Raw genomic sequence first — 9,889 nt, forward strand, 5'->3', positions numbered from 1 at the left:
ACCTTTGTACCTCCCCAGGGCACAGAATAGGTACCTCATAAGTATTTGCAAAAGCAATGAACAAAATCACCACAGTGGCAATTATAGCTTTATCATAATTTTTACTCACAAATTACATCTTGATGAAATCATAAATTAACAAATCCCATTATACCTACAAATTGCCTAGTGAATCATCTGTCTGGAGGGTGATTACCTGGCTCTTTTTCAAAGGTGGTGGCAGACTCTGAGAGACAAGCAAAGACCTGAACACGGCAGCGTGGCTGCTCAGAAGTAGGAAACGGTAGATTTTTTTTTGTTCCTGGTGAACCTTTCCAATTCCAATATCAATATTAAATCCTTTTGGCTGTAAGATACAGCATTATTTTATCAACTACCAAGGGAAGAATGCCTAGATGGGGAATCTGATAAGAGATCCTGGCATAGAGTGGGGATCCCCCAGGGACAACTTACATTCGTCAACATTAACACTGAGCGGAGAAAGTAAAGGAAAATCTCTTGAGGTTGTGAACCGCAACCATTACTCACACAGGTAAGGTGTCAGTTCGCACCACCAGTGTGGTGCAAAAACCTCAGGAAGAGAATCTAATTTAAAGTAGTCTCAGATCAACAGTGGCTCCAGGTAGCTGTCAAAAATAAACACTTACATAAAAAATTCAATGCTGGTAACACCAGCACCATGAGGTACCATTTGATTTTGTGGTACATCTCAGTTTCAGAGGTGCTAAACTGTGAAAAAATATTATCTGTGAAATAATGCAATATGTTGTTACCAGAAAGTATGGAGAAGGTCTACACATAAGTCAATGAGGGAGAGAGTAAAAACAAACCTCTCTTTCTTTGACATTTTGACCAGGGCCAATATGTCTCTCTTCCAGAGACCAGTCACGAAGTGACCCCTGCATTCAGAAAATAGATTCTGAGAGGGTAGGGCATTTCAGGATCTGTGCTGGTCTTATCCTGAATTACCAAGCTCTTGCTGGGAGAATACCTAGGTCTGGGGAGGACAGGGTGAGAACACAGTCTCTAATCCCAATGTACTGATTCCTTCAACCCACTAGTGCCTCGACTATACTTCCCTGAGAGGCTCCTTGCTTGGTTCACCTGCCTAGCTGTCCACGTGCTTGGTTGTCTCCCTTTCCTCATCTCATGGAGCATCACAGGCAGCAAGTACTCATGCAAGCAGGTATTTTACATTATGGGGCACACACATCTGTGTGGACACACACATATACACCTTGGTAGGATTTGATGATCACTTTTGTACTACTATGCATAAGCCTAAATCTTTAAAATGTGGGGTTGCCTTAAATGGGGATTTGAATGACACCAGAGAGGCAGTGAGATGGTGATCTGGGCCCCTGTAAAGGGCAGGCTGGAGTGAAAGCCTGCAGTGTTGGCCTTTGGGCAGGCAGAGTTAGTATGAGGACTTAGGTGCCTGAATACTGGGAAGTCAGTGACATTGGTAGGTGAGAATGCTCCAGAAACAAAGCACTCACTGTAGCTTTTATTCCTGGGGACTCTAGGTGAGGCCAGGTAGCCGAATAGAAATAAAATATGCCTTCAGTGTGCCATGAGATAGTAATCACACTATGTATTACTTGTGCATATGAATCTGTTTAATGCAAAATCATGTAAATGAGGGAGCTGTTTAATACTATACTGCTCATTGATAGGAAGATTCACTACTGTTAGTATAAACAAGAGCCAATACAGAGGGTGCACCAATTCCCCCAGTTGTCATTCGCCCAGTCAGTGCTGGAGTTTTTTGAGCAGTCTGGTACTATACATCAGCATGCAGTCTTGGAACTCACCAAAGCAAACTAAAAAACCACTCTTCAAAGACCTGTCTCAGGAATATTTGCTGATCAAACACCTATAGAAAGTCAAGACCTAACCTTGGACTTATCAACACAGTGAAATACACAAATAAGCCAAAGTCAGTTTTTTAATACATTTTGATACTTATAAATTATGATATACGATCTATAAATTAACTTAAACCATAAAACTAGAACAGACTGCTTCCCTAAAGGAAGAGTAATTATATTTTGAAGTGTTGCCTCCTCAGGCTGTGAGTTGTCTGTCAAGTAAGTGTGTCTGCTCCATATAATACACATATATATATATATATAAAATATATATGTATATATATAAAATATATATGTATATATATACACACACATATATGGATTGCATATATATATATATATATATATATATATATATATATATATATACCCATACCTGTATGGCATAGAATAGATACTGTCAGTTATCTGTATTTCGAATTGCTTATTTGACTTCCCCATCTGGGTGTTGTTATGCATGACATACTATGTATAAAATTAAGATGATCATCTTGCTCACTTTCCAAACACACTGGAGAAACTGTCTCTATTTACCTGTACTATTTCAAGTAAAACCAATGAAGTTTCTCTCAAGCCAGTTCTTTGGTCATTCTTGACTCTTCCCCATGTCATTATATTCAATCAGCCATTGCATACAGTCAAAATCTTTCTTGCATCCATCACTTTCTCTCTGCAACAATATCAGTATAAACTCTCATCTTATCTCTCCTAAACCATTGAAATAGCCTCTAAATGGTCTTTTCCCACTAGTATATGAAAATTTTCTCTAGCATAGATGTGATTATTTAGGTTCTCTGATGCCCAGGGGAGAAAGTAAAGACTACTTAGCTTAGCTTCATGATCTGGCCTGAAATGACTCTCCACCCTCCTCTCTAGCCATTACTCTGCCTGAGCCCCATAATCTAACCACAGCAGGCTGCTAAACATTTCTCAGCTTGTTTATGTATTTATATTTAATTTTATTTTGTTGTGGTAGGGAACAGTTAAAATGGAATCTACCTGCCCCCTTAACAAATTGTTAAGTGTACAATAAAGTATTGTTAAACTTACTCATGTTGCTTAACTGAAATTTTATGCTTGTTGATTAGTAATTTCCCATATGCCCCTTCTCTCCAGCCCCTGGCAACCACTCTTCCACTCTGATTCTATAAATTTGACTATTTTAGAGACCTCACATGCAGCCTCGTTTAATTTAGTTGTTTTAAAAAATGCTCTGTCCTTTTTTACTGATTATGCCATTACATTTGTTCTATTCCCCCCTTCATTTCCCTCCACCCTGCACACCCCCTCCCCCACCATTCCCCCCCTTTAGTTCATGAACACGTGTCTCAAGTTCTTTAGATTCTATATTTCCATACTATTCTTACCCTCCCCCTATCTATTTTCTATCTACTGTCTATGCTACTTATTTTCTGTACATCCTTCCCCCTTCTCATCCTCCCACTCCCCTGTTGCTAACCCTCCATGTGATCTTTATTTCTATGGTTCACTCCTGATCTAGTTGTGCTCTTAATTTGCTTTTGTTTTAGGTGTGGTTGTTGATAACTGTGAGTCTGCTGTCCTTTCACTGTTCATCTTTTTTATCTTCTTTTTCTTAGGTAAGTCCCTTTAACATTTCATATAATAATGGCTTGGTGATGATGAACCCCTTAAATTTGATCTTATCTGAGAAGCACTTTAACTGTCCTTCCATTTTAAATGAAAGCTTTGCTGGATAGAGCAATCTTGGATGTAGGTCTTTGGTTTTCATAACTTGGAATACTTCTTTCCAGCCCCTTCTTGCCTGTAAGGTCTCTTTTGAGAAATCAGCTGACAGTCTGATGGGAACTCCTTTGTAGGTGACTGTCCCCTTAGCTCTTGCTGCTTCTAGGATTCTCTCCTTCATTTTAATCTTGGCTAATATAATTATGATGTGCTTTGGTGTGTTCCTTCTTGGGTTCAACTTCTTTGGGACTCTCTGAGCTTCCTGGATTTCCTGAAAGTCTATTGCCTTTACCAGATTGGGGAAATTCTCCTTTATTATTTGTTCAAATAAGGTTTCCACTCATGGCTGTTCCTCTTCCCCTTCTAGTACCCCTATAATTCAGATGTTGGAGCATTTAAAGATGTCCTGGAGGTTCCTAAGCCTCTCCTCATTTTTTTAATTCTTGTTTCTTCATATTTTTCTATTTGGTCATGTTTTCCTTCCTTCTGGTCTGCTCCCTTGATTTGAGTCCCAGTTTCCTTTCCATTACTATTGGTTTCCTGTGTATTTCCCTTCATTTCAATTAGTTTAGCCTTCATATGTTCCTCTAATTTGTGACTAAAATCAACCAGTTCTGTGAGCATCCTGATCACCAGTGTTTTGAACTGTGCATCTGAAAGTTTGGCTATTTCTTCATCACTTAGATTTATTGGCTCTGGGGCTCTGAGTTGTTCTTAAGCCATGTTTTGATCTGTTTGTGCCTGTTACGCATGAGGAGAGGCTCCTTAGATGTTCACCAGGGTGGGGCCACCCAGGTCACAGGTTTGTGATGCTGTATGTGGGGGCGGGGTCAGAGAGGGAGCAATGGCGGTCCTCTCCACTTGCCCAGTCCACCTCGCCGCTTGCCCCCGCCTGTTTATCTGAGCGGAAATGTGCGAGCCCATGGCCCTGCGCAGGGTCCTGCACAGTCTATCTCAATGCACGTCTCTTTACTGGTTTATCTGCGTGCAAACGCGTGACCTCAGACAGCCAGACGCACCGCGCCTTCCCATAGCTACCCAGGCTGGTATAGCTCAGTGGATTGAGCATGGGCCTGTGAACCAAACGGTTCCATTCCCAGTTGGGGAACATGCCTGGGTTGTGGGCCAGGTCCCCAGGAGGGGGGATGTGAGAAGCAACCACACATTGATGTTTCTCTCCCTCTCTTTCTCCCTTCCTTCCCCTCTCTCTAAAAATAATTTTTTTAACCTTAAAAGAAGAATAATTGCTGTTATTAAGGGTTAAAATCAAAGTTAGCAAATATATTTACCTTTATTTCCCTCTGACTGCTTTCTCTCTTCTACTCCTATGCATCCGCATCCACGTGAAGCCAAGAAGTATGAAGTGTTTCCTTACTAACAAAGTCAAAGGGTTACATGGCAGCTCTGCATGGATTTCCAGGGTTGCACAGGGATGCTCGAGTGGTCATGAGGAGACTTCCAGGCAAGAGGCTGGCATGGTCTCCGCCTTTCACCATCAAACACTGTCTACTTCACATTTTTTGCAGATCTAAATAGTCCAGTCTGTATATTTGTGTCAACAGAGGATGGTCCAGCTGACATGCAAAGTTATCCTCTATAATTTAACCATTAAATTAAACGAGCTATTATTCTCATACCTGTTCATCAGTAAATTGCACAAAAAATATAACTCACCTTAGAAAAGTCTGTTGCCAGTTGACAAGCTTGCTCAGAAACCTATAAAAGAATGACACCAACCATGTATTTAGAAGGTTCTAAAATTAAGAATAATCTCACTGTCAGCATTAGTAGGACACAGGTATGAACCAAGGGAAAATCTTTATAGTTCTGAAAAATTTCTTGGGATCTTTGTTCCTGTTCCCTGCCTGAACCTGGGTCCTATAAATTAAAAGTTTTGGCGTAAAAAGTGAATATTGTTGGTAAAGAGGGCTCAGGTTTCTTGTCCTCTTTGTGCCTTGAACTAAGCCTCTTTGAGTTTGGGGTTTACCTCTTGGGAATCTACATAGACTTTGGAATTTCTCCAAATTCAGAGCTGAAAAAGATGCTATATGGAAATGCAGCATTACCTGAAGACTTAAAAGTGAGTCCTAGAAACTAATGGAAGGGTCCTGAATCAGGATTAAATCACAGACAGGCCTCCTCCTTCAAAAGATATGCAAACCACTGATGCGACACTGTCAGATTCTGGATGTCTGCTGAAGGAAAAGCTGGCAGAGTTCACTGGTAGGTTAGACATGTGTTGTAAGAAAAAGTGAGAAAACAGGATGACTCCAGATATATAGGACTAAGCAACTATAGGAATTAAGTTGCCTGTTTACAGATAGACAGCTAGATATAGATAGATAGGTATCTAGCTATGTAATATATGCAACATATTTATGGTTTTTTTCTTTTAGAGGTCTGTCTGTCAAATGCAGAGAATGATTAATTTAAAAAGTCAACTGACAGCACTTAAGATTATTTGGGAACTTGAGAAAAGTAAAACTGGGCTTCAAAGTTGATTATATCGTCATAGTCTTATTTGCATTTGTTTTCTTTTGGCCACCCAGAAAATGTGTTTTCATCATAGACTGGGATCCAAAGAAAGGAATATTTTTCTTTGGCTAAGGAATACAAATTTGGTGCTACATATGAGTTCTAAAATATTACATTTAGATCTGATTTTCAAACTTTTCATATCAAAAGAAATACTAGTTGAAATACTTTCCAAGTAAAATGGATCATACCTGCTGAAAGCATTACTGGTTCTCATTTAAGTTGCTGATTTTTTAAAAAGAGTCTGACCTTGAGGAGAGCTGCCAGTTGGCACAGAACACAGTGGAGATGAGAGGAGAGTCACGGGCCAAAACAAACACCTGAGTCTACCAACTGTGTCCCGTGGCTCTTTCATGTCTTCTTGAGGCATTTGGGGTCTTGGATTTGAACATTCCTTCCAAAAGGCTCATCTCAGCAAACTCCCTGCTAGTTTAGATTCATTGGCGTTTTACAAAACCTGGCAGTGTCATTGGGTCCTGCTTGCTAAGACTTGCAAAGCAGTATGGACTCGAGCTACAATTTTCAGCTGAATTTAGAAGTAGGAAATTAGCAATTACAAAGTGTTCTTTCTGCCAGAAATCACATGCTGCTGCCATTGCTTTGCTCTATGATGAAATGGGTCATTTTAAACCTTTGTAGTAGGTGAAACACTGTGTACTTGACCAACCAAAAAAGGAAAATATTTCTTAAGTCAAGGGAGATATTTTCAGCTACCACATGTAGACTTATGCACATAATAAGAAAAGTAATCCTTTTTCCTCAAGTAAAACCTTTTAAAGTAATCTTGAAATGCATCTGGCAAAACCCCATTCACTTTAATGAGAGACTTTGTAAATTCACCAAAATGTAATACCCCCAGACCACAATAAACTAGGTTTCCAACAGTGAAGTGGAAAGGGATATGAAGTAGTTAGACAGGAAATTGAGGAAATTGTGTTTACTTGAACTTTAAGATATTGTCTCAATTACTATTTCCATTATCAAGAAATGCATGGCTGGAGAGATGCAAGGTTGTTCACTTTCCGCTGTTTTATTAGCATGGGTGATTGGGCTAATTAGTGAATCAAATACTTCCATAGCTGATGAGACCTTAGACATTATCTAGAGCAACTGTCTTATTTTACAGATGAGGAGACTAAGGCCCAGAGTATGAACTCACTCGCCTTTGGTCATTTGTCTCCCTGGTGACAGTCAGGTCTGGATATCTTCCGATCCCACTCTCTTGAACAGAAGGAAACGGCCCAGCATCCTGTTATTTGGGTAACTGTATCTTCCCTTCTGCCTTTAAATTAACTCCAAACATTTGGAGGAAGCTCTGGGGAAGGGATAGTGTCAGAGGCAAGAGGTCTTTATACAGTAAAAATACTATTTTGACACTTTTCTTGCTTTCTTTTTTTCTATTTGTTTTATGATGGCAGAAATTCCAAACAACTGCCCCAATACAGTCCTTATCATCTCACTGCAGTGGTGTTGTAGACTTTTGATTGGCTTCTCTTTTTTCCAGTATCTTATTTCTCAGTGGCAAAAAACTGTCAGTTGTCTCCGTGACCTTTTCTTTTTGTTTTTGTTATACTTCCTTGCTTGTCTTGCAACCAGCTAGGTGTGAGCATGTGATTAAGTTCTGGCCAATGCAAGGTAGGGAGAAGAGTCATGTGGCAGTTTCTGCAAATCTTCTTAAAAGGATAGTTTTGGGGGGCACACATTGCTGCCTTTCATTGTGTCTCTATAAACTTTCCTGCCTGGAAAGGATGTGGCACCCTGCCATCCTAAACATTAGATTAGGGCTGCGCAGGAGGGCACCATAAGGAAAAGACAGCGTGCACACCGCGGAGCCTCTTAGGCTGTGGCAGTCCTGAGCTGGACCTCTGAGTCTCTCATATGCACAGCTGACCACCTAAATGTCACCACATTTTGAAGGTGACATTTCTTGAAACAAAAATGTGATTATGTCCCCATATTTAATTGACTTCCTATTGCCATTTATAGAATACAGTTTAAACTCTTTGACAAGCGCTTTGTGATCTGACCTTGGACTTTCTCTGGAGCCTCATCTCTCTTCATTCTCCCACCTTGTGCTTAAAGCTCCAGCAATATTAAGTCACATGTAGTTTGCGGAATTCATTGTAACCTTCGGGCATTTGCCCATCCTGTTTCCCTGGCCGAACATCTTCATCATTTAAAAACCAGTTTGGACGCTTCCATCTTCTGTGATAGCTTGTCCTAAAACCTTGAACTGTAAAACAGCTTATCACTCCGTCTTCTACATGACTTTCACCCTGTTCTTGCTTCTATCATTGACCTTGTACTATAAGGTAATCATTTGTCTATATGTACATCTTTTGGCCTACGCTATGAACCCATTAAAGAAGAAATTAGTTCTCTTTTTTCTTCTTTTTTTATGGTTGGAGGAGGGGATATTGCTTAGGCCCTTAGAAATTGTTGAATTAAACTAATTTGAAAGGAATTCTGAGGATGCTTTAGGAAAGAAAGTCAGGGTACAAGAAAACTAGGTAAAAACTAGTTAATTGAAGAAAATTATATATAATTGGCAATATGCTTGAGTCCTAATTATTAGTGCTTACTGAGCACTGTAGCTTGCGCATAAAATCTGAAGATTTGGAACTTACCTGTCTACTTCATATTCTATGACCAAGAAGACCAGGAGTTCTTCTAAGGTATATATATAAGCTGTTGGTATTAAAGAGAAAAGAACGTAAAAGAACTGGCTGTGCCTCAGAGACAGTAGATGTGAAGTGTGGATGCGTCAAAGTTAATTCATGATTATGCCAAATGCAACATGTTCAGAAATAAAGCCGCAATAAAACAAAAATAAATATGTTACCATAGCAACTAACTAGCAATTTTGTGAAATCTCCTGACTCATCTGGAATTAACATGGAGAAATTTGTAAATTGGGGTAAAATGGAAGACATGAATAGTCTAGGTATTATTTTTTACTTTTATTTACATTTCAATTGATAATCCAATGTATATTTGAGTTATAGGCAGAGCTGTGGGACTAAATTAGGATGCACCCCAAATCTGGGACCTGTAAGGTAGGGTATGAAATCAGACTAAGAATCACAATGTTGATGTACAGATTCAAACTCTGAAAAAATATACATAGTATAAAGTTCAAAATAGACCACATTACATTACACTATACTGTTTGAGGGTGCACACACAGATGGTAAAACTATCAAAAAGCAAGGAAATGATTGTTGGAAAAATCAAGACAGTGGTTCCCTCTGGATCAAAGATGGGGTTGAATTAGAGAGAGACACACATGGGGCCCTGGGGCCCTAGAAATGTCTATTTCTTAACATAGGTTGTATTTACACAAATATTTCCCTGAAATGATATACTATATTGTATATAGATGTTTTATGTCATTTTGTTTGTATACTGAATTTCACAATTAAAATGGAAGGAATGACTGTATATCAATAAACTGAATCACTCCAATAAGAAAATGGGCTAAAATCAAAACTGAGCAATCATTAAAATTTGTAAACATGCTCAACATCATTAGTAATCAGGTAAATACACATTAAAAGTACGATGCGATACCATTTGAAACCCACCAAATGTACTTATAAAGTATGACAATATCAAGTCACAGTGAAGCTATGGAAGAACAGAAACTCCTTAATGTTCCTGGAAACCAAAAAAAACCAAAAAACAACAGGGGCACAGTCTGGCAGACCTACCGCATGTGCACCCTGTCAGCCAGCATTGATTATCCCACATACACGTGCAACGATGTTCACTGAAACATT

At 39.3% G+C, this 9,889-nt stretch overlaps 1 protein-coding gene across 1 annotated transcript in view; it reads right to left on the reverse strand.

Annotated features, from left to right (window-relative positions):
- Positions 1 to 8,774, reverse strand: part of LMNTD1 (lamin tail domain containing 1) — a 47,704-nt gene extending 38,930 nt beyond the window's left edge. The window contains exons 1-2 of the mRNA XM_053662077.1: positions 8,738 to 8,774; positions 5,250 to 5,291 (exon numbers count right to left, since the gene is read on the reverse strand). The gene's annotated coding sequence lies outside the window, so the exon portion shown is untranslated. The remainder of the gene's footprint in view (positions 1 to 5,249; positions 5,292 to 8,737) is intronic.
- Positions 8,775 to 9,889: the final 1,115 nt, after the last annotated feature.

Source organism: Artibeus jamaicensis, unplaced genomic scaffold (genome assembly GCF_021234435.1).
Source record: "Artibeus jamaicensis isolate MK-2021 breed Jamaican fruit bat unplaced genomic scaffold, CSHL_Jam_final contig_233, whole genome shotgun sequence".
NCBI classification, from domain to species: domain Eukaryota; kingdom Metazoa; phylum Chordata; class Mammalia; order Chiroptera; family Phyllostomidae; genus Artibeus; species Artibeus jamaicensis.